Here is a 26,857-nt window from a genome sequence, read left to right as displayed (position 1 = left end):
AGGTTGTGGAATCTCCATCTCTGGAGATATTTAAGAGTAGGTTAGATAAATGTCTATCAGAGATGGTCTAGACAGTATTTGGTCCTGTCATGAGGGCAGGGGACTGGACTCGATGACCTCTCGAGGTCCCTTCCAGTCCTAGAGTCTATGAATCTATGAAAAACCTCTTCCAACTTCTGCAACAAATGAGGGAGGGCCCCTCCAGACAATAGCCTCCTTTCCACACATCCCTGATTCATCCCCAGAGCAGACCCAGCCTGTGCATTGAATAAAGCAGGTATCCTGTGGAGAAGAGAGCTTCTCATTTAATCTCCATGTTCCCTATCCCGCAGCCAACTGGCTGCAAGTCCTCCCTCTCCAGCCCTGCACAGCCCTCCCAGGATACCAGTGTGTCTCCTTGCCCAGCCAGTCCCAGCCACTCCTTCCACCTCAGTTGCCCAGGCTCCCAGCTTCAGCCTCTCCACCCAACCAGTTCCATCTTCCCCTCCTGTCCCACGCCTAATCTTCTTGCCCAGCCATTCCGAGTTTCTCTTCCCCAACCCAGGCCCAGTCTTGCCAGGTTCCTTGTTCCAATCTCCCCTGGTCGGGCTTTCCCCTCTCTATTCAAATCGGATGGCTTTGTCCTCCAGGCTGCCTGGGCAGCAGCAGGCGGTCTCTGAGAGCACAGGAGAGACAGGATCCCAGCTCTCAGTTCATGCTTGGCGTCATCATGCCCCAGAGCAGCTGTTAGAGGGAAGGTCTGGTTTTGCTCCCTTAGCCCTGGGCTGGAGCATGCTCAGTCACTCTGTGGAGATACCACATGCACAGTCGGGTCCCAGGGAGGAAACAGAGCATGCTCAGTGAGGACGGAATCCTTCGGGATTTTAACTGTTAAAATCTAGAAAGTATCTACTAAGCATTTGCAAACTGATTTTTTTCAAAGGTTTAAAACTTGGCCAAATTTGGGACAGATTTTCATGGGGGCAGCAATAGTTGCATCCCTGACAAACACCATCCTCTGACAGAGTTCAAGTCCTGGCTCCAAAGCATGGGGCCACCAGGCTTTTCAACAAAATGGTTGGCCGAATGTTTTTAACATGGGCAAAGCAATATATTTCCCCCAAACCCTTTCTGAGAAATGGCGGAACCATTTTGGCTGAAATTTTCCATAAAACAAGCAGTCTGAGGCAGGCCCTGGCATCATTTTTTGTTGAAAAATGGGGTTAATAAATGTGATTTTTTTGGCAAAAAATCTATTTGATCACTTGAAAAAACAGTTTGAAATGAAAAATGAGTGGCAAAAACATTTTTTTAAATAGTGGGAAAAATGATTTTTCTCAGTCCTCCCTCCCCCCCCCCCAATTTTCCCACTGGAGACTATTGGGAAGAGGCAGGAAAACAAGAAAGTGGGGAAAACACATACACTTTCTCACTCACTTTAAAACCCTTTCCCCTTTCCCACTAGGAAAGTACAAAAAGGTAAACAAAGTAAAAAAGCAAGCCATTTTCTCCAGTGCAAATGGTGGTGGGAAAGGTAAAAAAGTGAAGAGAAAAATCCTAGAAATCTGAAACAATATATTTCCATTGACACATGCAGGTTGGGGGAGGAGGTGTGGAAGAAATGAACAACATTAAAATTGTTAATTGTCTTTAGACATTTTTTTGTGAAAAAAATTTCAACGTTTCAGACGGCTCTGCCTTCTACACAGGGATGAATTTTACCCTTAATGAATAATCTTGAGCAAGACTTTCCACCGGATTGCCGTATACTTCTGAGTTCACTTCGGTATCATCTGTGTATGTCCTTAGGCACCAAGCAATTTGCAAATTGCAGTATGGGCCATTGTTTTTTTAAAATTATTATTTTACAAGTAGTCAAAATTGCTGTTAGATTTAATAAACAACCTTTGAATTCCAGTTCTATATTTATGGAAGGAGGAATTTAAGGTTACTGAAATCTCAGTGGCATTTCTAAAGGGTATCAGGGTGTCCATACAACCCCTATTTGCAGACTGCTGTTGTTTTAGGTCTGAGTGGAACCACAAACATTAGAAGCTAGACTGAATTGGGAAAAAAATCCCTGTTGAAAATTTTGATGACAACAAAACAATTTCTTTTGAGTCAAAATTCTCCGTTAATTTTTTTTACTTTTTGTTGAAAAAGCAAAAACTAACTTTTCCAGTCAAAACCAAGACATATTTTGCTTGGAAATTGTAAATATTTTAGCTTTTGAATGACATTTTTTCAATTTTTGGATGTTTAGTGTTTTGACCCCCCCCACACTAAATTTTAGAAAAAAGCAGGCACCTTCTGTGAATTAATTTTTTTTTTTCAAAAAATAAATTTTCTTCAAAAAAATTGGAATGTTTTTGAGCAGCCCTGTTGGAAATGCTTTGTGGCTGTGTGGAACTGAAATAACTGGGCCAACCTGTGAAGCATAGGATCCCACTGAATTGTTGCCTTCTGCTCCATCTGGTATCAGGAAATTTAATGCTTCAGCTGAAGCCCTCAGAGACCATGGTGTTCATCATGGAAGTGGGCACAGATCTGTTGGGCTATCCACTTTCCCATCATCACTTGGCTACTTCTTACCCACCGGGTTAAGGTACTTCATGAGGTAGGACACATGGAAATGGCAACCACACACTGCTTTCCTTTAGATGAACCTGTTGTCCTGGAGAAGGGGAGTAGGTCACCATTTGTGCATGTACCCACTTCTTATGCACAACCACCATTTGGGTACATACAAGGATGTCTGCATTGCCCAAAATATAACTGCCCATGCAAATAAGGTAATTTGATTATAATTACCCAATTGTCATGGGAAAATGTGGTTATTGCATCTGGTTATGTGATAAAGCTGTGACACTATCGTATTGTTCAAAAATACAGCTGTGTTTTAATGAAGGTCACCTCTATGCAAGGTGAAACAGTGCTACAATGTCTCTCAAACACAGAAATCAATTGATGCAGATGCTTTTCCTGGTGGCTGCAACTTTGACTTGAATTCCACTCTAAAATCTTTCAATCAAGCTTTCCTTATCATTACAGTACACAGAGATCCGCTAAGCCATGGATATATGATCATTAAATTGGGGGAAAAAACCTGCTGCCGCACAGATGCTGACAACCAATTTATTCATTGCAAAATAGTGAAGAATTGAGTATCCATTCCGTATCAGCTGGAGGGCACTGTGCTATATTTGTTCCCATCATCATTATAAGGGTTACAAATGATCTACCTGGAGCTCAGCATATATCTTCTAGGATGAAGTGTCAACACAACTATAATAGGGGTGAAATTTGAATACAGGTTTAGGTACACTTGCCATTTTGCACGGCAACTGACTAGATATTGGTTGGAAAGTGTGTAAAAAGAGAGCAGCTGGAGAAAAGCCTTACTCACTAACCTCACTTTAGGCATCTCTATTTGGAACCCAGTTGTTTATCCTGCCTAGCACTGGCAGCACCTAAGTAAGGTAAAAATGATCTCCTTCTGAAGAAAACAGTTTTGTCCTAATCTGCTTTGATGTATTTGTCATTAAAAAGCACACACAAGGAGAAATCAGAAGACCAGGTGGCATTTTGAATAGTGGGTCTATTCAGTAGGTTTCAAGTCTCTAATTGGTCATTGGTTTTAAATGTTAACATGTTTCAGTTTTAAATGATTTCTATTATTTCTCTTTGATGTTTGCAAAGATTAACAAGAGAAATAAAGATATTAATTGGCATCCAGAGGACAGTAGTAGCTACTATATTTTTCACTCACTCCAGTGAACTCCAGCAAATTTGAATCAGATAGCTGCCATTCAAAGTGATTAAATGATTAATCAAATCCTCAGCCAGTGTAAACTGGCATAGCACCATTGACTTTACTGGAACTAGGCTGACATGGCCCAGCTGAGGATTATTTGATTATTTGATATTTTTCAGCATTTTGTCCAAGGCTGTATTTCTTGACTAGAGGTGGGTGAGTCAATGCTTCACAGTGGAGAAGGAGAGAATTTACACACGTTGGTTTAGGTCAGTGCAAACAGATCTGAACTTTTTCGGGACGTGCACAGGGCTGGTTGTGGCTGAAATGATACTGGCTGTAATTTGCAGTGCATCGTGAAACAGATTTTCTTGGGCATGAGACTACAATATAAAGCATCTGTCGAAAATGCAGGTTGATGTATGTGCCCAAAGAATGCATCTTTACTGTCATAGTAGGCCAACTGCTTTGAGTACAGTGTGCAATCCCCCTGCCACATGGTATGGATGATGATATGCATTCAATCTTTGGCAGTTATAAAAGTCTTAGGACAAGTTTGCATTTACAATGTTGGATGTGGGTCAAGGACCCATTCCCTGTGGAGGTTTAGCTGAAAGAGAGATGGTCACAGACATGAGACCTTGCTCCATGGAAGGAACGAACTGGGGGAACAAATGAAAGCAGAGAAAAGGAAGCCAGAGGAAATTGCTGGGAGTCAGTATTTCTGTATAAAGGTTTTCTTGGAAACTTTCCTGTAAGATGGACATTCTCTGCAGCCCACTAGTGACCTGATTTCACTTGCACGCTCTGTCGCCCCATCTCTCTTATGGCTGTTTCCTTTACTATCAGTGTCGCAATCCCTGAGAATAATTACTGCGTGCTGCACCCAGCAGCTTTTTGTAAAGAAGTCTTCAGTAGTGTTTAGCAAATGATACCAGGTATCAGTGAGCCAGGAAGAGGCAAATAAAGGAAAGAAAGAGGGGTGAATCTGGAAAAGGTTGTGGCTAGAGGAAGGGTTTGGGAAAGGGTAGATAGACCCAAGCTTGGGGCAAATTTATGCCTATGTTATAGTTACTGCCCACAGAACGGGTTTCTGATCTGTTTCAAAACATACAATAGTTTCTGCCTTGAATCAAGTGTATCCGAGAGAAGCAGCTGTGTGTGCGTGTGCTTAAAATGGAACCCCAGATCCACAGCATCTGTATGCAAGTGGAGGATCCCAGATAAGGTCTGCAGCCTGCTGGTTTGCAGAGAGATCTGTGGGCCTTCTCTGCAGAACCTGGGAGCAGGAGTTCAAGTCTTGAGAGGCAGATACTGACTTTGCAATAAATAGAGCATCTTTTCCAGGCTAATGGAGTATCACTAACATGTCTCTCAGAGGAGCCTGTGAGTCCTGGATTGTTTGCTGCAAGGAAAGTTACAAAATAGTCAGCAGCAGTGGGAGGATTGATGTATGTGTGTGTTTGTGAGAGAGAGAGACAGACAGACAGAGAGAGTGAGTCAGGAAGAAGGGGTTCACCATCCATATTGTGCTCTCTCTCTCTCTCTCTTTGGGTTTATGATGGGGTGGACTAGGTCTGAAGGCCCCCTGCTGGAGGCCTTGTGGCCCTGCTTCACCACGCCCAAGAAAAGAGCAAGAGGAGGTACTCCAGGTGGCTTAGAGTGGCTGCACAGGAAGCAGCCAATCAGAGGGCCTGTTGAAGTGGCCAATCAGTGGTCAGAAGGGCCACATAAAAGGAGGCAGCAGAGGCAGACCAGTCAGTTGCTGCCTGGAGATCAAAGAAGGAGAACGGGGTGCCTGGGTGGCGGGAAAAGCAGCAGGACCATGGGCAGGTTGAGCCCAGGGACTGAGCCCAGAACCTGGCCAGATGAGGAGAGGGTACTGTGATGGGCCCTGCTGGTCTGGTTGAAGCCCAGGGAGGGCTGCTGATAGCACACCAACCAAGGGTACTGAAGTAGGCCCCTGTTGGGCTGTTAGAGGAGGCAGTGTCTCCAGGAGGAAGCCTTGGTGCTATGGTCCCATACAAGGGCTGTGAGCAAGAACTAGAGACTTTATACCCTGGAAGGGGGGACAGTGTGTGTGTCTTGGCTGGAGGGCTGAGTCACTGAGGACGTCCCAAACAACCATTAGCCGGGTGGAGGGGTGGATGTGTTTGTGAAAGTTTGGTGCCACCCTGTTGTAAGAACTGAAAGAAAAGCAAGCTTACATCCAACGAGAAATGGAGCACCCATGAGAGATGGGTGCTGTCCAGTTCAAAACAGAGAGATTGCAGGCATGTATCGGCTAGAAGGATGCACTGTGGAGAATTAAGTACTGACCCCGTTATGGGGTTTTATACAAATATCCATTACCATGGTATCTGAACACCTTCTGCATAAGGCAGAAAGTCCCTCATGAACTTAAAATATAATAGAAGATTAGGGTTGGAAGAGACCTCAGGAGGTCATCTGGTCCAACCCCCTGCTCAAAGCAGGACCAGTCCCAACTAAATCATCCCAGCCAGGGCTTTGTCAAGCCGGGCCTTAAAAACCTCTAAGGAAGAAGATTCCACCACCTCCCTAGGTAACCCATTCCAGTGCTTCACCACACTCCTAGTGAAATAGTATTTCCCAATATCCAACCTAGACCTCCCCCATAACTTCATAGAGTGTCTAGCTCTTTTCCATTAGCAGGGGTGTTTGGGATGGGGTGTTTTTATAGGGGGTGGGGAAAGAGGCGAGGAAAAGTGGCTGATACTGTGAATGTCGTTCCAGCTATATGGAAGAGTTTTATGAAACACGAACATGGCCGGGCTCTGGATTTGTCTAATTTCCTCTGGAAGTTTGCTTAACTTTTTCTCTCTATCATATCAAGGCGGTTCTACTAGTGCCAATGGAAGAAAAAAAAGACTTGGAAACAGTTGCCTTTTTTAGCTTGATCTCAATGCTAGGCTGTCCCTAAGATTTGTATTTTTATGTAACTGAATGTCAAACACAGGGTTTATCAAAGCAGTCTCCAATCAACTCATGCCAAAGTGTATGGGGCACCTTCATGCATGGATTTAATGTCCCTGCAAGTCAAAATGTTGTGGTGTATTTGCATGAACAGTGTGGTAGTTTAAAGGATTAGAAACATTGTGTGAGTGGTTGTTAAAACATATTGCCACACACATACTTGGAGCCATGGGGGTTCTTGGCCCTTTTATGAAGTCATTAACAAGCTAGGATTGAGCTATACCGAGAAGTAGCATCAGCTCTGCAAAGGAAAAGCCCCAGTATATGTTGAGGGCAGATGGTGCTTTTGGTATATATTGTAGCTGTTTAGTTTATTGGAGTAAAATATGGATTTTAAAAGCCTACACCTGCATGCTGAGAAGAAGCATATGTACAGAGTCACTTTATCCCATGGTGTATTCTGAATGCATCGTCTACACCCTGGTGGCCTGATTCTGCCACTCTTACTTGCTGTGAGTAGTACCTTAATTCATGAATCGTCCTGCTCAGATCAGACTCACAGTCCTGACAAAGATGAGTAATGTCGGCAGTTTCTGGCCTTGCATGGCCTGAATGCAAAAGTAAAGAGGCTATTAGAGATTATTCCTTTAATCATAGATCATTATCGCAAATCGTTTTACAAAGAAATAACAGTGAAACAACAGCACAGTAGGCACACAACCTGAGACCAGGTTAAAGAGAGACTAGACTGAGCTCTTTGCTGAGTCAGGACGGAGCCCAATGACACTTTGTTAAAGGAGCCATCTATTTGCCAAGCCAAAAAGGCCTCTTCAGTATTGGCTCCCTGGGAGGGTAAGAGATGGAAGTTAGCCAGATCTTTAAATATGTTGTTATGTAATGCATTGCAGATCACTCTCCGGCTGCCCTTAAGGTTAACACTGTTCCTGACGTCTAGCCCAAACCTTTCCTTCCATTGCTCCTTGTAATTCCTCCTTTAGTCTCCCTAAAGAACGCCCTGCTTTGATGTTGAATCCCTACTGCTATTTATACAGTTGTGCTGCCATTTAGTCCTTTGTTTAGCTGCACATGTGCAGTTTTCTGAATATTGCTTCCCTGGTCATTCCCTATGACCCTTTGCCGCCTTTCTCTGAGCTTTGTCCAGTGGATCCATGCTCAAGCTGCACTCAGTGCTCCAAGAGCCAGATTTTCACAAGTGTGAATGCATTTTTGCCCATGTGATGGAGCGGCTGCCCCTCACTAGTAGGTAAAGAGTTAAAGCCACCCTGGGAAGGCTACACAGAAGGCAGCCAATGAGGAAAAGGCTTATAGTGCCAGACAATCAGGAGATGCTTTATTGGAACAGCCAATCGGGGCTAGGCTGGCCCATATAAGAAGGGGCTGCTGAGCAGAGGAGGGGGCAGTCACTCACTGAAGGGTGAGGGAGGAGGGTCGACTACTTAAAGGGCTGGAGCACCATGGACAGAGCAGTGCTGGGAAGGGTCACCAGAGTAGGAGAACGCTCCAGGCTGATGGCTGCCAGACTGAGGCCCTGATACACGAGCGGAGAAGGTGCTGTGGTTGCGGGGAAGGGGCCCAGAGAAGGAGACGGCAGAGTTGGAGGAGGGTCAGTACGTGGCTGCCAGCTTTAGGGTCCCTGGGTTGGGACTTGGAGTAGTGGGTGGGCCTGGGTGCCCCCCTCCTTCCTTGCCCCCACTTGCCACTGAGGGGAGTGGCCACTGAATTGACTGAAGTTTGCCCCTGCGATGAGCGGCTAGAATTGGGACTGCAGTTTGCCACTGAGACAAGTGGTTGGACTAAGGACTGTTGGTCCCCTGGAATGGGGGAAAGGACCGACTGGGGCACAGCTTGAGTGCTGTGTCCAGAAAAGGATGACGGATCTGGGGAGCAACGCGTGTCCTGGAGGTGGAGACAGATGAGATGACATACGAGACACCAGCTGAGGAAGGCGTATGGTAACCCCCAAGCTAATTCCCAGGATGGCCAGCAGGAGGTGCCACAGTGGTGAGTCAGATACCCCGTTACAGCCCACAAGGACTCCAGCTGACAACTCCCTCCCCATTCCTGAATTACACTTCTTGGAACTTCTTGTAGACATTTTAAAAAACCCACCAAATGTTAGAACGCTGGAAATAAAGTTAAATGATGTAGGTAATTCCCCCTGCCATATATATATATATTGCTAGATGTGTGTGGCTGTGTATGTGACTGTAGAGCCCTGCAAATCTGTGAATCTCTGCTTGATATCCACTGATCATGTTGGGGGATCAAATGTGGATACAGATTTTGTATCCACACAGGGCTCTGTATGCGTAGGCATGTGTACGGGTGTGTATATACTCCTTCAACTTCTGAATTACGCCACTTGATTTTTCACCTGTATTTTTACACCTTAATTTTGACTCTTAAAATTGGCCAAAATATATGCAAATTGCTAAAAATGTTGGAAAGGCTAGTAAGCCTCATGCTTCAGGATTTTAGCCAATTGCTAGCTGTTAGAGACCAGGGTGAGCTTCATGTGGGGGCAGATTATCCCTCGTCTGTCCATAGAGGGGCTTTTATACTGTCCTCTGAATCATCTAGTGCTGCCACTGCCGGAGACAGGACACTGGGCTAGAGGGACCTTGGGTCTGATCAGTCTTGTGGTTCCTATGTCCTAGAAGATTATAACATCCCATTTCCTGTGTAAGGGATGCCTTTCCAACATGCATTAACACTAGCATATTCTAAAATCCTACTCACAGCGAATATCTCCCAGGTGGCAGTTGCTATACAATATATTTAAACACAAAGTTGAATGCCCTATATCGCCTCATATAAACATAACACCATAAACAACAACTCTTCTAATACCAAAAATGTCTTCCATTCCCCCAGCATACCACACTATGACAGAGCTCGTAGACTTTCTGTCCCCTGGGTCAGTATTCCTTTAGGAAACTTTACAGCACATTTCATAAACAATAGAACAAATCACCTGTCCATATGATACACACCACAGCACATCTCTATTACTGGGCCAAACAAGATGACAAAGTTTAGGTTGGGTGGGTGGTGACAGGTTGGGTGCCAATGAGGATGAAGGATTGCTTCAATGCTGCGGATGTTTTATGAAACAAAACTTTTTTTAAAAGGCCTTTAAAGAAATGGCACACATTGCTAGAATGTTTAATTTTCCCCTAATGAAAAGGCCAGCAGGAGAAGTAGGTTTAAACATATATGGGGTGTTTGGCTGATTTTGTTATGTCTTCACAGGGTTGTTTCATTTGTCTTTATGGACAGAAGACTGTTCTCTCTGGATGGACTTCACCTGAGTAAGGAGGGAAATAGACTTCTAGGATGGAGGCTCGCCCAAATGATTAAGAGCTTTAAACTAGGAATTTGGGGGAGATGGTTGGGAGAAGTCCAGGTGATCTCCATGCCGGAATTTAACCTTGAGAGGGAAGAAAACAAAGTAAGAGGGGATACAGCCGTGGACAGAAGAATTGACATAAGGAGGAAGGGTAGTGCAGATACCAGTCTAACAGGTGATGCTGGTGGTAGAATGTCTGTGCCTAACTGGGTAAAGAATGTCAGTGAAGCCAAACAGCAAAAATTAAGATGTCTGTACACTAATGAGAGGAGCCTAGGTAACAAAATGGAGGAACTAGAGCTACTGGTGCAGGAAGTGAAACCGGATATTATAGGGATAACAGAAACATGATGGAATAGTAGTCATAACTGGAGTACAGGTATTGAAGGGTATGTGCTGTTTAGGAAAGACAGAAATAAAGGCAAAGGTGTGGGTGGTATATTCAATGTGTGGTGTGTGTGTGAAGGAATGATAAGACAGAGTCTGTCTGGTGCAAACAATACCACTGGCGAAGAAAATACTAGAGCCTCCCTGAGACGGTTTTGGGGTGTGCTACAGACGCCGGGATCTTGTTGTATATGGATTAGAGACGCTCGTTTAATGTTTTATATGAAGGTAACACTAATGGAATCTGTGTGTCTGGGAGACTTTAATTCCGAATATGTATCTGAGGAAGTGCTAGTAAGAATAATAGGTCAGTTTTTGCTGATCAGACTGCATGGATTCTTTCGACATAGTGTTGAAGAACCCGTACCAAGAGGCCATTTTAGATTTGGTTTGCGTGTAGCAGTGGAGGGACCTCGTAGAATAAGATGGTTGTAGGCAACCTGTTCTGAGTACACTCACTAAATTCATTCAAACTAGATGGAGGATAACAAAATAGATCTGGGACTAGGCGTTTTGACTCAAGAGGGCTAACTTTAAGAATTAGGAAAGTTAAGTTGGAAGGGATCTGGCTGAAGAACTTCGGAGATTTCTAACTGCTGGAGGCTGGATTACTTTAGCTCGAAGCTCACGAGACGCCTGACCAAGAAAGGGATTGACAAAACCTTAGCAGACTTTTTGGTAGATACGAAGCTAGGATGAGAAGCATCTAGGAGTGATTAAGAAAAGCAGAAAGCCTTACAGAGGTGGAGATGGGCTGGTATTACAGAAAGCTTCCTATGATGGTCAGAACTGTAGCGGATAATAGAAAGGCTAAAGCCATGTAGAGTGGTCAACTTGCTCATAAGGGAAATTAACAATTAGTAAAGGTTCTATAGTCATATAAATAATAAGAAAAAAGAAAGAAGTGGGACCGTAAACACTGAGGATGGAATGGGGTTAAGGATAACTAGGCATGGCCCAATATCTAAATAATACTTGCCTCAGTCTTTAATAAGGTAATGAGGAGATTAGGGATATGTTGGATGACAAATGGGATGGGATATGGAGGTAGATTTTCACATTGAGGTAGAGCCAACTTGAACAGCTTATGGGACAAATCGGAGGGCCCAGATAATCTTCATCCAAGAATATTAAAGGAACATGGCACATGAATTGCAAGCCCATTTAGCAAGAATTTTATGAATCGGTAAACTCAGGGAGTGTACCGTACGACTGGAGAATTGCTAACATAGTTCCTATCTTTGAGAAAGGGAAAAAGTGATCGCAGTACTATAGGCTGTTAGTTTGACATCTGTAGTATGTAAGGTCTTTGAAAAAATTTGAAGGAGAAAGTAGTTAAGGACATTGAGTGTCAATGGTAACTGGGACAAATTGAACATGGTTTTACAAAAGTAGTACGATCATGCCAAACAACCTGATCTTCTTCTTTGAGAAGTGACAGATATTTAGACAAGGAAATGCAGTAGATCTAATTTACCTCAATTTCAGTAAGGCTTTGACATAGTGTCAATGGGAATTAGTTAAATTGGAAAAGTGGGGATTCAATATGAAAATTGAAAGGTGGATAAGGAAATGGTTAAAGGGGAGACTTACTAGGTCTACTGAAGGGTGAACTGTGCAGGCTGGAGGAGGTTACTAGCTGGAGTTCTCAAGGATAAGTTTTGGGACCAATCTTATTTAACCTTTATTACTGACTTTGCACAAAAGCGGGAATGTGCTAAATAAAGTTTGCGGATACACAAATGGGAGGTATTGGCTAACACAGAGAAGAGGACTCCCGGAATCATACCCGGAAGATCTGGACTGACCTTTAAACTGGATAATAGTAAGTAGATGAAATTTAATAGTGAAAGTGCAAGGCATGCATTTAGGGATGTATAATAAGAATTATTCGTTATAAATGGGGACTCATCAGTTGAGCAACAGAGGAGGATGAAGGAACCTGGAGTATTTGGGTTGATCACAGGATTGACTATGAGCTGCCAATGCGATATGGCCGTTAAAAAAGCTAATGTGGTTTTAGGATGCATCAGGCGAGGTATTTCAGGAAAGATAAGGAGGTGTTAGTACCGTTATATAAGGCACTGGTGAGACCTCATCTGGAATACTGTGTGCAGTTCTGGTCTCCCATGTTTAAGAAAGATGAATTCAAACTGGAACAGGTTCAGAGATGGGCTACTAGGATGATCCGAGGAATGGAAAACCTGTCTTATGAAAGGAGACTCAAAGAGCTTGTCTTGTTTAGATTAACCAAAAGAAGGTTGAGCGGGGATATGCTTGCTCTTTATAAATATATCAGAGGAATATTAGGGAGGGAGAGGAATTATTTCAGCTTAGCACCAGTGTAGACACAAGAACAAATGGGTATAAACTGGACACTAGGAAGTTTAGACTTGAGATTAGACGAAGGTTTCTAACCATTAGAGGAGTGAAGTTCTGGAACAGCCTTCCAAGGGGAGTAGGGAGGGCAAAAGACATCTCTGGCTTTAAGACTAAACTTGATAAGTTTATGGAAGGGATGGTATGATGGGATAGCTTAATTTTGGCAATTGTTCTTTGATTATCAGCAGGTAAATATGCCCAGTGGTCTGTGATGGGGATGTTAGATGGGATGGGATCTGAGTTACTGCAGAGTATTCTTTCCTGAGTGCTGGCTGGTGAGTCTTGCCCACATGCTCAGGGTTTAGGTGATCGCCATATTTGGGGTCGGGAAGGAATTTTCCTCCGGGGCAGATTGGCAGAGACACTGGAGGTTTTTCGTCTTCCTCTGCAGCGTGGGGCATGGGTCACTTGCTGGTGGATCCTCTGCAACTTGAGGTCTTCAAACCACAATTTGAAGACTTCAATAACTCAGACATAGGTTGGGGGTTTGTTGTGGAAGTGGATGGGTGGGATTCTGTGGCCTGCTTTGTGCAGGAGGTCAGACTAGATGATCATATTGGTCCCTTCTGACCCTAATGTCTATGAGTCTATGAGTCTGAGTATCTGTCTTGATTAGAGGCTCGTCAGAGTTTTGGGGCCTTCCTGACCTTGCTTCAAGTCAGAGTCGATATGAGTTTTGTATATCTGTAAATTGGCTCTGAGTTCATCTTCCTTTCACTTTCAGCTACCTTCTATAAGGTATCGTCTTCCTCTCTATGCCTCTCACATCTTATTGACCATCTCAAAAATCCACAGCAGGCACATAACAGAAGATTGCCCATTTAAAAGCCTGGGTAGCCAGAGCCAGTATCTAATGGCCGTCGCTTTCCTTCAAACCAAACTTCTGTTTTATCCATGCTCACAGCATTAGAAAGAGGGGCCCAGTTCCATAGTTAACACTAGTCAGGCTTGGCTTGTAGAGAGGGAGGATAATCCAGTGGTTAGGACTCTAATCTGGGATTTGGGAGACCCAAAATCAATTCCCTGCACAACCACAGACTTCTTATGTGACCACAGGTAGGTTACATAGTTCCTCTGGGTCTCACGTGAAAAATGGGGGTGATAGCACTTGTCTACCTCACAGCAGCGTTCTGAGGATAAATACCTGAGATTATTTGTGCTACCTTGGTACATATGAGCCCCAGTTATGGAGTAGGACCCTATCTGCTGGGCGCTCTATAAACAGAAGCCAAAAAAGTTCCTTGCCCCAAAGAGCTTACGACCTAGGACAAGAGATCGACCTAAGGGGGAGTACCAGGAAACAATGAGACAATACAGGTCAGCATGACGGGCAGGGGTCACAGCTCACCAGTGGCCTAGCTGTTGTCAAGGCTTTAATAGAAGTGTTGTAAGGAGGATAATGAGTTAGTTTTGTGACTGTTTCAGGGGAGGTCTGAGGGGCAGCGTGGGGAAAAGCATAAAGGAGCTTGTTTGAAAATGGAAGAAGTGGGTGATGGGGGCTAGTGCTATGGGCCAGCTGGAAGTTGGAGTCAACATCTCGGTTGGAAGGTGTTCGGTAACCATGGTGATAGAGAGCCTATAAGGACCTAAGATATATAGATAGATTGTTCAGTAGAGCCAAAGCTATGAAGCGATTTCCTTCCTCTTCCCCAATATCCTTGCCATGCGGCTGTTGCAATGTCTGTGCCTATTGAAAAACAGCAGTCTCTCTCACAGTTGGTCTTTCTCAGCCATGACTTTTAAGTGGATGTGTCTTTGGAAACTTTTTTATCTATATCTTATTCTGAGGTGCTGCAATTTCTGGCTTTACACTCAGACAAGGTAATGCAATTTAGGTGGAGAAAATTATATTACTTTTTACAAGATCCTCTTCCTACCACTAAGTGCCTGCCCCTTGTGGGGAATATGTTTTCACTTCCCCCTTTTTGAGAATGCTGCAGGCAACATTGCCAAGCCAGATTTTTCTCTGTCAAGTTTTCTCCTGTTTGTGAACTTCTAGATGGGTTTTGACACTGGGTGTCCAAGGGCACAAATATCAAACAGCTCTTTCCTCTCATGGTGACTTCAGACGCTTTCCTTTGTTGGTAAGTACAATCTGTTGGCAGGGTATAGTAAGCACCACGTTGAGTGAAAGTTAAAACAAGTCAGTCCCAAAGCACAGTGCATGTTGTATGGAAATTACATTTGAACCAGCTGAGTGTGCAGGGGTGGGACTTTACCCCTAGTTAGCATGGAGCCAAGTGCCAAGAAGATGCCAGGGTCTGTATTGGACAGCATTCCTCAGGTCTGTAAGATGGTTTGTCACTAGTCCTGCTGGGGTATCTGTTTAAACTTGGAATATGTATCTCTTGTGAGCACAGTTCTCTGTCAGATGTTTTTATTCTTTCCAAGGGTGGCTTCATAACTTTCCCCAGTGCTGGTTCCAAATGGGTGGAGCAGGTGGCAAATGGCTGCTTCGATTTGAAGTGAGTGAGGGGGCAGTGTTCCTTTGCTTGTCTAATTATTTATTTACCTAGTTATGCACAGCGTTTGTTTTCTGCTGAAGGGATTCAAGCATATCGTAGCCTTTTGCTTTAGCTCCTTTATCATGTTGTTTTACTGCTACAGTTCAGTGAGAAATTTGTCTTAGCCTTTGCAGAGCAGCGAGGATGTCATCTAATTTTATTGAGCTCCAGTGTGCCTCCCCCATGTGTTTTCAACATTCTCGTTTATCACGTAGAAAGCAAGTGATGAGCAAGTCTATGCAGAAGGAGAACTGTATTCTATGCTCTTGGCTGGGCAGAATAACATTCTAAAGCCATTCTAATGCGGCAGCTTGAGATACGCGTATATAAAGGCTGGCATTGGCTTGGGCCACTGGGATCCTCAGCTATACCAGGGCTTCACCCGACATCTCTGCAGGAGAATTGTTACGCCACCTCCACTGCCCCCCACTCAATCCTGAGGCTGGGTAGGGACTGTTTTACCCCTGGTATAATGTAGAGCAGTTTAAGGGCTGCTCTAAGTTGTGCCTGGCTGTAATTACACCCAAGAGGCTGTTATGGCAGTTGAGTTCATTGGAGCACAGTGGTGCTTCAGTGATACTCCCTTTCTTAACATTCTCCATACAACAGAAGGTGCGTCTGGGCTGCTTTGCCAACTCTGTGCCATCAGGGAGGAACCCAAAGGGAGCAGGTTATGCAGAGCAACTGGGGTCTTGGGAGGGGGTAGTGAGGGGAAGGATCTGGCCTGCCATATTTCAGTTGTTTGGGGACACTCATGCTTGCTACTTTCTGGAAAGTAATTGTCTCTGGCCAGTATGGCCTCGCCTATGCAACCTGCTTGCTCTGCCAGTCAGCACAAGCCTGAGTTGGACAAATTGCAAAGCATGATTTAAGGCTCATCTGTTCTGTCTGGCTTTTAATTAACTACCAACTATTCCTGTTGTTAAGGGGTTTGATTTTAGTGAGTTACCCACTCGAGCGATTCACATTTATTTAAATGCATTCATTTTAGATTGACGTTCATGGCACTCAGATGCCACCCTAAGAAATTTAAAGTAATATAAAGAACAAGTGCAACCCACTGGTCAGAGTGTGTGTGTGTCTCCACAGAGCATGTGAATTTGTTACTTACAGCCCCAGTCATAGAACCTGGCTGTCTGGCTGCAGCTACCAAGACTCATGATTTTAGCTCTGGAGGTCCCCATTTTGGCCCAAGATGGCATCTGACACAACCATGGCACGAATGATCCAAAAAGAACATAGGCCCGCATTTGCAAATGTCCACATGCAGTTTTGCCCAATGAATGTGTGTAGCAGGAGTTGCAAATACACATATGCGCAGCACCCCAGATTGCAACGGCCATGGCACAGACACGCCAGCAGGTGTACACAGATATATGTTTGTTTTGCTTGCATGCATGCATCCAAAAGGTTGGGCAATAGATCTGAAACACAACCCAGTGAAAACAAATCCCACCACACCAGGGAAACATATCCCAAAACTCAGCGCCCAGAAACACTCCTGGTTCTCACCTACCCTAGTACTACAGTGGTGTAACACCATTACTTCTGATTTACACCACTGTAAGTCAAGAGAATCAGACCCCCAATATAAGCTAAACAATATTGAAAAGAGAGCCATCTAGTCTCAATCCAGGGATATCATATGTGCGTTGCTGGATGAAATGGTTCTGATGAACCTTGCACCACACGAAGATCTGTACATTTTGTTCCCCAGAAAATCTGTTACATAGAAGGGTCAAGATCCTCAGCTTGTGTAAATCAGCATAGCTCCATTTGATAGAACAATTGTAATTCACACCAGCTCAGGAGCTGGACCCAAGGTGTTTAAGAATTCTTGCAATTCCTTTGGAGAATGTTGATACTGAAAACGGAGGCTATAAGCTCCACCATCCTGGGAAAAGATTTGCTTGCAAACGTGTGCTAAATCCCCATCAGAGGTTAGGAGTTTGGCGAGATGCTTGAATCTGTGGCTGTTGGTTTCATTTCTTGTAAGCAAACTATATTTCTGCAACTTAGATTTCAGCACAAAGGTGTCCCGCAGTGCTGCTGTAAAAGCAGTACTAAGGATTCAGTCAGGCTTTAAAATATTTCAAGGGTCTTCTTTGTCTTGTTGGGGTCAGCAGGTTCCTTTTCAGCCTAGCTGAAAAGCCTGATGGAAACAATAGGGGACTATTCCGAGACATTTTTGTTTAGGTCAGTACCATTCTCCAACTCCTGACACCGTAGGCAGCTGGTAAATATCATTCTCTATCAGCTAACTAATCTTTTTCAGCAGCGATTGACCACCCACATCTGACCACCAAATTTCCACTCTGCTTGCCCTGGCTGACATTTATTTAACAAAGAGCTACTAACAGCTCTTCTATCAGCTCAAGAAAATTTAACGCAGGAGGGGACAAATGTGATAGGCACCATATGGCAGGCACTCATAGCTAAGTCAGTACCTCTGTGCAGCCTCCATGATGGTTATTTTGAAGGGGAGCTGAAACAAACAAACGGCAGGATGCTTGTGTGAATTTGTGAGATAGGAGTTATTTAACCACTGTGTTGCTGGAACAAAATCAATCATGTCATGCCTTCAGACCCTTCCTTGATGGATGGCTTATTTTTTTTTTAAGGATTTTAAAATATCATGAAATGAAGGAAATATGATTTAATTTGGGCCTTTGGGTTTAGTTTGTATTTTGTTTTTTAGCTGTATATGCCATCCATAGGGGAAAGCCTCAGACTTTGAGGAGCACTCCTACTAGTTCAGTGCCATTGGGTTCTTCTTCCTGGAAATGACGGTCTCTCCCCTGCAGTGTCTTACTGACAAGGTAATGAGATAGTATATTTTTTCAGATATGCTATATCAGCTGCAGGAAGGCCATAAAGGGGTGGTCTAAAGAGATTGCAGAAACTCTCTATTTTCTTTTTCAAGTTCCATTCAAAGTTGCTTTTCTACCTTTTATAAACATAGCCAGTCAGGGAAGAATGAAGCAATGTATTGGTGTTCTCTTCTTTTCGTCGGTCTAATCACTGCGCTGGGGAAGCTTAGCTGGGCTTCCCTTCCCTTGAGAATTCAGATTTTTATTTTAAATCTTCTGATTAGTATAAGTCTCCTTTAGCTCACACCTTTCCAGCCCAGAGGCCTTGTAGGCAGAGATAATGGATGCTGGGGGAGCTCTGGGTAGATAGAAAGAGCCCCAGAGGTCTGTGTGGGCATTGCATTCTCACAGCCTCTCTCCCAAGGATCATCCCTGCTAGGCTGATGTGCATGCTTTCCAAAAGTCGCAGCTGAGGGCAAACGGTCCCCACAGGACGTGACCCCCCACATATCAACATACTAGTGCTCAGCACAGTCCGTTATACTTGCCACTACTTCCTTCCCCAGCCCAGGGTCACCCAATCAGAATAATGCTGGACAACAGAGTAGTAATGGATTCTGTTGTTCAACAAGGAGGAGCAAGATCCCAGTCCTTACACGCTGAAGCCGTAGGGCTATGGAACTGGTGCATATCTCCCACATACAGACCTCAGCGAGTTATCCACCAGGACTGCAGAACACAGTGGCGAACTCCCTCAGCAGGCATTTCTGCCTCAACCATGAGCAGAGTTGATTGAGGTATTCGGAAGGATATGTCTCACCTGGGGTCGTCTGCAGATAGATCTCTTCCTGACACCATCCACTGCGAAGAGCAGATGATGCTGTTCAAGGGGAGAACTGCAATTCAGTGGGAGATGCCTTTGCCATCCCTCGGCCGTGTGTATTACTGTATGCCCATCTCCTGATGCCATTACTGTTTGAGGACCTGAACAAGTTGAAACAGGGGAAATTACTAGCCATCCTCATAGCACCATTGTGGCCAAGACCAGTGTGGTTTCCAGAACTATCTAGTATGTCTCAACAGGTGCCTCACTCTTCACTCACCAAGAATGCTTGTCACTTCATCTCAAGGCCCAGTGACTAGATGGTTCTCTGCCCCCGAACCAGACAGCTCTGCAGAGATGCAGACAACACTTCTAAATAGTAGGAAACCCATTACAAGGAAAATCTACCGACAGCCGTGGAAACGCTTTTAGATTTGGTGCAAGGGATCTGGGGCAAAATCAGTACTTGGTCCTGCTAGTGAAGGCAGGGGGCTGGACTCAATGACCTTTCAGGGTCCCTTCCAGTTCTATGAGATAAGTATTTCTCCATATACAGTATTATTATAAGATGTGTGTTCCCTAATAGATGCGCCATTACCCACCTTCCTTCTTCTCTGACTCAGTCTTCTGACAAGACTTCATGTCTGAGAAGGAACTGGAGTGGCAGTGGGTCTACCCTGCATATGCTCTTGCCCCGGAGCACAAGGATGTATAGGGGGCAGGTGCAGACCCACTGACACTGCCGGCAAAACTCACCAAGAGCACATAGGCATGCGCACGTCCGGAAGAGGAACACACATCTTGAACTCCAACTACTGTACAAGGTAAGTGACCTCTCCCGCCACCCCTGGGGAATCCCGAGCCAATAAGAAGTGCCTCAGAAGAAATCTTGGATAAGGCACAGCATGAGTTACCCAGAATTCGCTGAATATCTAGAAAGGTTTTGGGTTCAGCTTGGGTTGAGATTGAGACCAGTTCTTCAAGTTTATCCCAGCACTGGTTGCTCATTCTTAAATGCAGAGATTTGTGCCCACCCACCCAGTAGCAACTGTACAAGAAGTGGTGGATTTTTGGCCAACATAAAAAGTTAAACATCATCTTAGGTCTATCATGAATAATAACAGGCTTGCCTGGAGACAGCTTTCTCCTTGTAAAAATCCTTGCAGAGCTGGAAGGATCAGAGGGGTCAGACTGTAAAATAAACAGATAAGTGGTGATGCTCTGACATGCTCCACCCCACTCATGGATGCCACACTGAGATGCCACTTGGTAGATCAGACAGATCTTCCTAATATCACCCTCCAGCTTCTTTCTTGGGTGCTTTGATCAGAGCTGAAAGAGTCTGCAATGCTGATGGTTGGGTTCAGAATTAATGCCTCACTGAGATAAATGGGGGGGTTCATGCTTTCCCCAGAGCTATTGTTTCAGCTCCCTGCTAACTCAGGCAGGCAGCACTGCACCCTTTGAGATTTGGCTCACATTTTGAAGGTTATCTTTGCAACCAGAAGGGCAGATAATTGATTATTTTTTAAATTAATAGCAAACGTTTTGAAGCACAAGAAAGCAGCTATCATGGAAAACGAATGGGTCATTGACAAGTGTGAGCCTCCTCTTCCCCAGCTTATGGCACGCATGGAGGTTTCCAAAAAATATGATGCTTACGTAAGTAGGTGGTAAATATACACTGACATCTTTCAAGTCAGTGGAACGCTCATGACATTTGAATCATTTGAAGCAGCACATGCGGGAAGTGCAGGCAGAGGTCTCTTCAATAGAGATTTGCAAACGTGCCTCCCATGTAGCTATTTGAAATGCTAATTACATCTAAATTATCTTGAACGGCCTGCATGGCCTTTACCCAAGAAGGACTCCTCCTTCTCTTACATATGGATGTTTTTTTCATAATGAGATTTGTTTTTATTTCAGATTTCCAGAGTGGATGCTGCATTATCATGATGGGTCATAGCCATTTGCAAGGCATGATGTGAGTGATGCATCAGCAAGAGACTCTATTAAAAGCAGTTTTCAGAAAAATACAAGGGAAGAAAAAAGCTTCTTTCAGTAAAAGCAACTTTTCAATATTTGAATAAGGAAACATTATTACTCTCATGTGCATCCTAGGGGCCGATTCTCAGCCCAGGCAACCTGCACTCGGTGCAAAACCCAGGGTCCAAAGGTGACTTAAGCTTGTAATTGGTGCTGAGAGAGGCTCAAAAGAGCTAGAAAGATTCTATTTTATATAGGGTCTAGGAGCTGTCAAGTGATTGAAAAAAATTAATTGCATGATTAATCATGCTGTTAAACACTAATAGAATACCATTTATTTAAATATTTTTGGATGTTTTCCACATTTTCAAATATATTGATTTCAATTACAACATAGAATACAAAGCATACAGTGCTCACTTTATATTTTTATTACAAATATGTGCCCTGTAAAAAACAAAAGAAATAGTATTTTTCAATTCACCTCATACATGCACTACAGTGCAATCTCTATTGTAACAGTTGAACTTACAAATGTAGAATTACGTACAAAAAATAACTGCATTCAAAAATAAAGCAGTGTTAAAACTTTGCAGCCTAGAAATTCACTCCGTCCTATGTCTTGTTCAGCCAAATACTCAGACAAACACATTTTTTTACATTTGCAGGAGAAATGCTGCCCTCTTCTTGTTTCCAATGTCAGCTGATAGTGAGAACAGGCATTTGCATGGCTCTGTTGTAGCCAGCATTGCAAGGTATTTACATGCCAGATGCGCTAAAGATTCATATGTCCCTTCATGCTTCAGCCACCATTCCAGAGGACATGCATCCATGCTGATGACAGGTTCTGCTTGATTAACGATCCAAAGCAGCGTGGACTGACGCATGTTCATTTTCATCCAAGTCAGATGCCACCAGCAGAACAGCAGAAGGTTGATTTTCTCTTTTGGTGGTTCAGGTTCTGTAGTTTCCGCATCGGAGTGTTGCTCTTTTAAAACTTCTGAAAGCATGCTCCACACCTTATACCTTTCAGATTTTGGAAAGCACTTGAGATTCTTAAACCTTGGTTGAGCACTGTGGCTGTCGTTAGAAATCTCACATTGGTACCTTCTTTGCATTTTGTCAAATCTGCAGTGAATGTGTTCTTAAATGAACAACATGTGCTGGGTCATCATCCGAGACTGCTATAACATGAAATATATGTCAGAATGTCGGTAAAACAGAGCAAGAGACATACAGTTCTTCCCCAGAGTTCAGTCATAAATTTAATTAATGTATTATTTTTTTAATGAGTGTAATCAGCATGGAAGCATGTCCTCTGGAACGGTGGCCAAAGCATGAAGGGGCATATGAATGGTTAGTGTATCTGGCATGTAAATACCTTGCAATGGTGGCTACAAAAGTGCCATGCAAATGCCTGTTCTCACTTTCTGGTGACATTGTAGATAAGAAGCAGGCAGCAGTATCTCCCGTAAATGTAAACGAACTTGTTTGTCTTAGCGATTGGCTGCACAAGAAGTGGGACTGAGTGGACTTGTAGGTTCTAAAGTTTTTTACATTGTTTTGTTTGAGTGCAATTATGTAGCAAAATCTATATTTGTAAATTGCACTAATTTTTTTAATCTCAATGAATGTTTTTGAGTTAATTGCGTGAGTTCACTGCGATTGACAGCCCTAATAGGTTCTTATGCCACATTCATGACTGTAATATCTGAGCTCCTTCCAGTAATGCATTAAGCCATGTGACTAGCATGTCATGTGTTTTTTGTTCTCTCATCCTTTGCTCAGGAGAAGCAGCATGTGCAGTGGAGTGTCTTGTCTTGGTGGGTTTTCATTTTTTAAAAATAAATATATCTGTTGCTCTGTGTTAGAGAAGACATAAAAAGAAGATGATGAGGTTTGTAATGGTCCTTAGATCTTGGGAGAGTTCATTCCGCAGTCTCTGGTCGTTCCTGGAGAAAGTTCTGTCTCCCGCACAGATGAGCTTTATTCTTACTGGTGAGAGTTCCATTGTGCTGGAGGAGTATTCTGGTTGATCATGGTCTTTATCCTGGAGTCAGATGATCCTTAAGACAGAATGGGTTCAGGTCATGGAGTGCTTTGAATATAAGGGCTGAGACCTTGAACTTGTTCAGAAATTTTTTGGGAATCCATGAAAAGAGCTGAGGGCAGATGTGTGGTGTGCACAGTAGCCTGTGCTGCTGAGGAGATGGCACCAGTGTTTTGTACTAGTTGGAGTTTCCTAAGTGCTGAAGGATTCCTGCCCAGAGATATTGTGTTGTTGTAATCTGGCCTATAGGTGAGGAAGGCATGAATAACTGTGACCAGGTCATCATCTGTCAGGATGGGACAGTCTCCAAGCCAAGCAGAGGTGGAAGAAAGCATTACTCACAGATGCTTCTGTGTGTAAGCTCAGCATCAGCAAGGAATCCAAGAGTGCTCCTAAACTATAGACAGAATTAACCAATTGTGGATGTGTAACTTCAACCAACAGACAGTACTGTGACTGCACTCTTCAAAATACTCTCTTCTGCCTTGTTTGGGTTGAGGGTCAGTCAGCTGTTCTTCATCCATGAGCTGATCTCATCCAAGCACTGGGCCATCTTGGTGTCAGGGCTGTGGTCCCATATGGTGAAGGACTGAAGGGTACGTAGAGCTGTGTATCATCTCCATATTATGAACATGAGAATGGCCATACTGGGTCAGACCAGTAGTCCACTTAGCCCCTGTCTTCTGACAGTGGACAGTACCAGGTGCTTCAGAGGGAATGAACAGAACAGAGAAATTATTGAGTGATCCAACCCCTTGTCATCCAGTCCCAGCTTCTGGCAGTCAGAGGTTTAGGGACATCCCGTTATATTTTTGGCCTTCACAACATCCCCTGGCAATGAGTTCCACAGATTGACTGTGCATTGCATGAAGAAGTTCTTCCTTTTGTTTGTTCTTAAACCTGCTGTCTAATTTTATTGGGTGACACCTGGGTCTTGTGTTATGTGAAGGGCTAAATAATACTTCCCTATTCAATTTCTCCAAATCATTCATGATTTTATAGACCTCAATCATATCCCCCCAGTCATCTCTTTTCCAAGCTGAACAGTCCCAGTCTTATTAACCTCTCCTCATTTGGAAGCAGTTCTATACCCTAATCATTTTTGTTGCCCTTCTCTGTACTTTTTCCAATTCTGTCTTTTTTGAGATAGGGAGACCAGAACTCCACATTGTAGTCAAGGTATGGGCATACCATGAATTTGTATAGTGATATTATGATATTTTCTGTATTGTTTCCATCCCTTTCCTAATGATTCCTAACATTCTATTAGCTTTTTTGACTGCGGCTGCACACTGAGCAGATGTTTTCAGAGAGCTATTCGCAATGACTCCAAGATCTCTTTGAGTGGTAACAGCTAATTAAACTCCATCATCTTATATGTATAGTTGGAATTATGTTTTCCCATGTGCATTACTTTGCACTTACTTACCATTCTGCATGTCAATAATAACTTGTGTAGTTACTTTCATGTCAAGTATAGTATCAGTGGAAGCAAAGTTATTTCCATTCAAGAGAGTTTCTTGTTTCCCTGTTTTTTCACTAATGGCTCAGGAATTGTCATATTTTCAGGCCCTACATTCCCATTGTTCAACATGCTCTATCCCCTTATGACTTGATTCAATGATCACTGAATTCAATGGGAGTCTTTGGGCTTTGGATCAGGCCTTTCATGAATTTAACTCAGAAATCAAGTAAAGGTCAGGTTGGCTTGAATAATTCTCGCCCTCTGCCTCCAACACCTCAATAAACCCCCTGCTTTCCAAATTCTGGATGGGCCTTTAGTCTTCCCATCCATCTCTAAGTTCCAACCCCACACTACTTGTGGAGCCTGACTGAGGCCTCCTGTCACTTCATGGTTGAAAAGAGATGTAAGAAGCCTTCAGTTAAAAAACCTGAGAGTGCACCAAAAATTAACCAGAATCTGGCTTTTGGTCTACCAGATAGACTGGAGATCTGTTATACTCCGTGTTGGAAGGTGTGGGGATGAGAACCCATGGGGAGAGAATTCTGAAGTTCTATAGGAGCTTTGAGAGGAATCTGTGGGACTTGTTGGAAAGGACAAAGGATCATGGATCTGCAGCAGAGAGGATGTGGAATGTTATAGCCCTGGTTCCTCAACAAGATGCCCTGCTTTTCAGACATGCTCCTTAACCCACCTGGCTGCACCTGAAGAGTGGGCCAGACCTACTTAAAGATAAAGCCGAGCTGGGTGGTTGCTATAAAGAGAGGAAGCACCGAGTAGAGTAGGCTGTGGGGGGAACGGAAGGGAACTTTGCAGTCCCTCTCTGTCCACGAGACAGTGGAGACAGGGAGGGATCCTTCAGATAATCTAGATATGGACACAGGTGCTGGAACTAGAGGTGCTGCTGCACCTCCTGGCTTGGAATAGTAATAACAACGCAAATGCAGGGTTTCTGCCTTCATCACCTGCACTATAAAAATGGTTCCAGCATCACTAGCAATGGAGCTCATTCGTTGGTGTGAACCGTGGGGTACTGGCTGCTGTGGCGTATCAAAGCCTTCGGTCGCCATGTTGACGAGCCTGTCAGAGTTGTTGTATGAAGATCTCCTCGGAGCTTTGGCTTTTCTTTCTAGTTTTGGGGCTAGTTGTGAAAAGTATCATGATCATTTCTCACTTGACTTCCGATGGCACTGGAATGTGGCTTTTTTATTAGAATTCTTGTGAAGTGCCAGCTTCAGGGAGCTGAGGATTTTTAACAAGTTTAGCCATGATGGATGTCCCTCTAGGGACAGAGATGCCCTAAGAACTATAGACGCTGAAGATTTTAACCTTGGATTTGAATTTCTACAGATAGATGGGTTTTTCTGGAGTCAGAGTGCATATCCGTGACCTCTTGCTTGGAAAGTGGTCAGTGTTATCACATTACGTTGTGCATTCATCATGCAGAACAATGCTTCAAATGATACCTCCATGACTAGCTAGAGATGATATTTATTAAAGATGAATATAATTTTGCTGAGATGTGAGAATAATGTAAAAGGAATTGAAAAAAAAAAACAAAACCCCAATGCAAACAATAACCCGGTACCTGGAATTAGCTTGAATGGTATGGTTGAAATTCTCCTCTGCTGTCACAATTGTCTCTGCATGTGAGTGAACTCTTGACGCTTGTTTCATTTCATAAATATATTGTAATTAAACAATTATTTTATGAACAATTATGCTCATAATTGCTCAAGCAGGCTGGTGTTGTGTCTTTTGTGCAACATCTCTTTTTGATGTGAATAACTTTTCATAAAAATAGCCATGGAAGTAATTCATTTTGAAATTAAACATGCCTCTTGTGCCTGCATTCAGAGAGGAGATAGGTGTTTTTGAACCTCCATCACCCACATATCTCTCAAATAAAGGCATCCTTCTCTGATTATCCTCATGGAAAAACTGCTACCGTCCAAAAGAAGCATTTTGGGGAAGGATAAGGAAGATGCTATTAAACCTGAAGACACATGGTGAAATAATGGTTCCATTAAAATCTGTGAGTTTTACCACTGGCTTCAGTGAGGCCAGGATTTTCTCCCACAGTGGGAAGAAAAACTACCCAGGGTTTGACCAGTGAACACATGTTTGGAGGTGCTGAGAACTTGTGGTAGGGACCTCTGTATCTTTAGGGAATTTTTGTGCTATTGGACATCCAGAGGTCTGTTCTGCTGTCAGTGCGCCTCACTGTTAGAATTGTCTAATGCTTGCCTAGCTGCAGATGTTTGAGTGTGCCGGAGACGTTCAGGAGACCTGGTAAGTTCCAGCCGTGTCCCTTGAGTGCTCAAATTTCCGATTGCTTGAAGGGGATGAGTCTGGGGATGGACAAGGGCCTGCCTGCTCAGTCGGGATATTCTAACCAAGGCACCCATATGCTCAG

This window comes from Chelonoidis abingdonii, chromosome 17, assembly GCF_003597395.2.
Source record: "Chelonoidis abingdonii isolate Lonesome George chromosome 17, CheloAbing_2.0, whole genome shotgun sequence".
NCBI classification, from domain to species: domain Eukaryota; kingdom Metazoa; phylum Chordata; order Testudines; family Testudinidae; genus Chelonoidis; species Chelonoidis abingdonii.
This window is presented reverse-complemented; position numbering follows the sequence as displayed.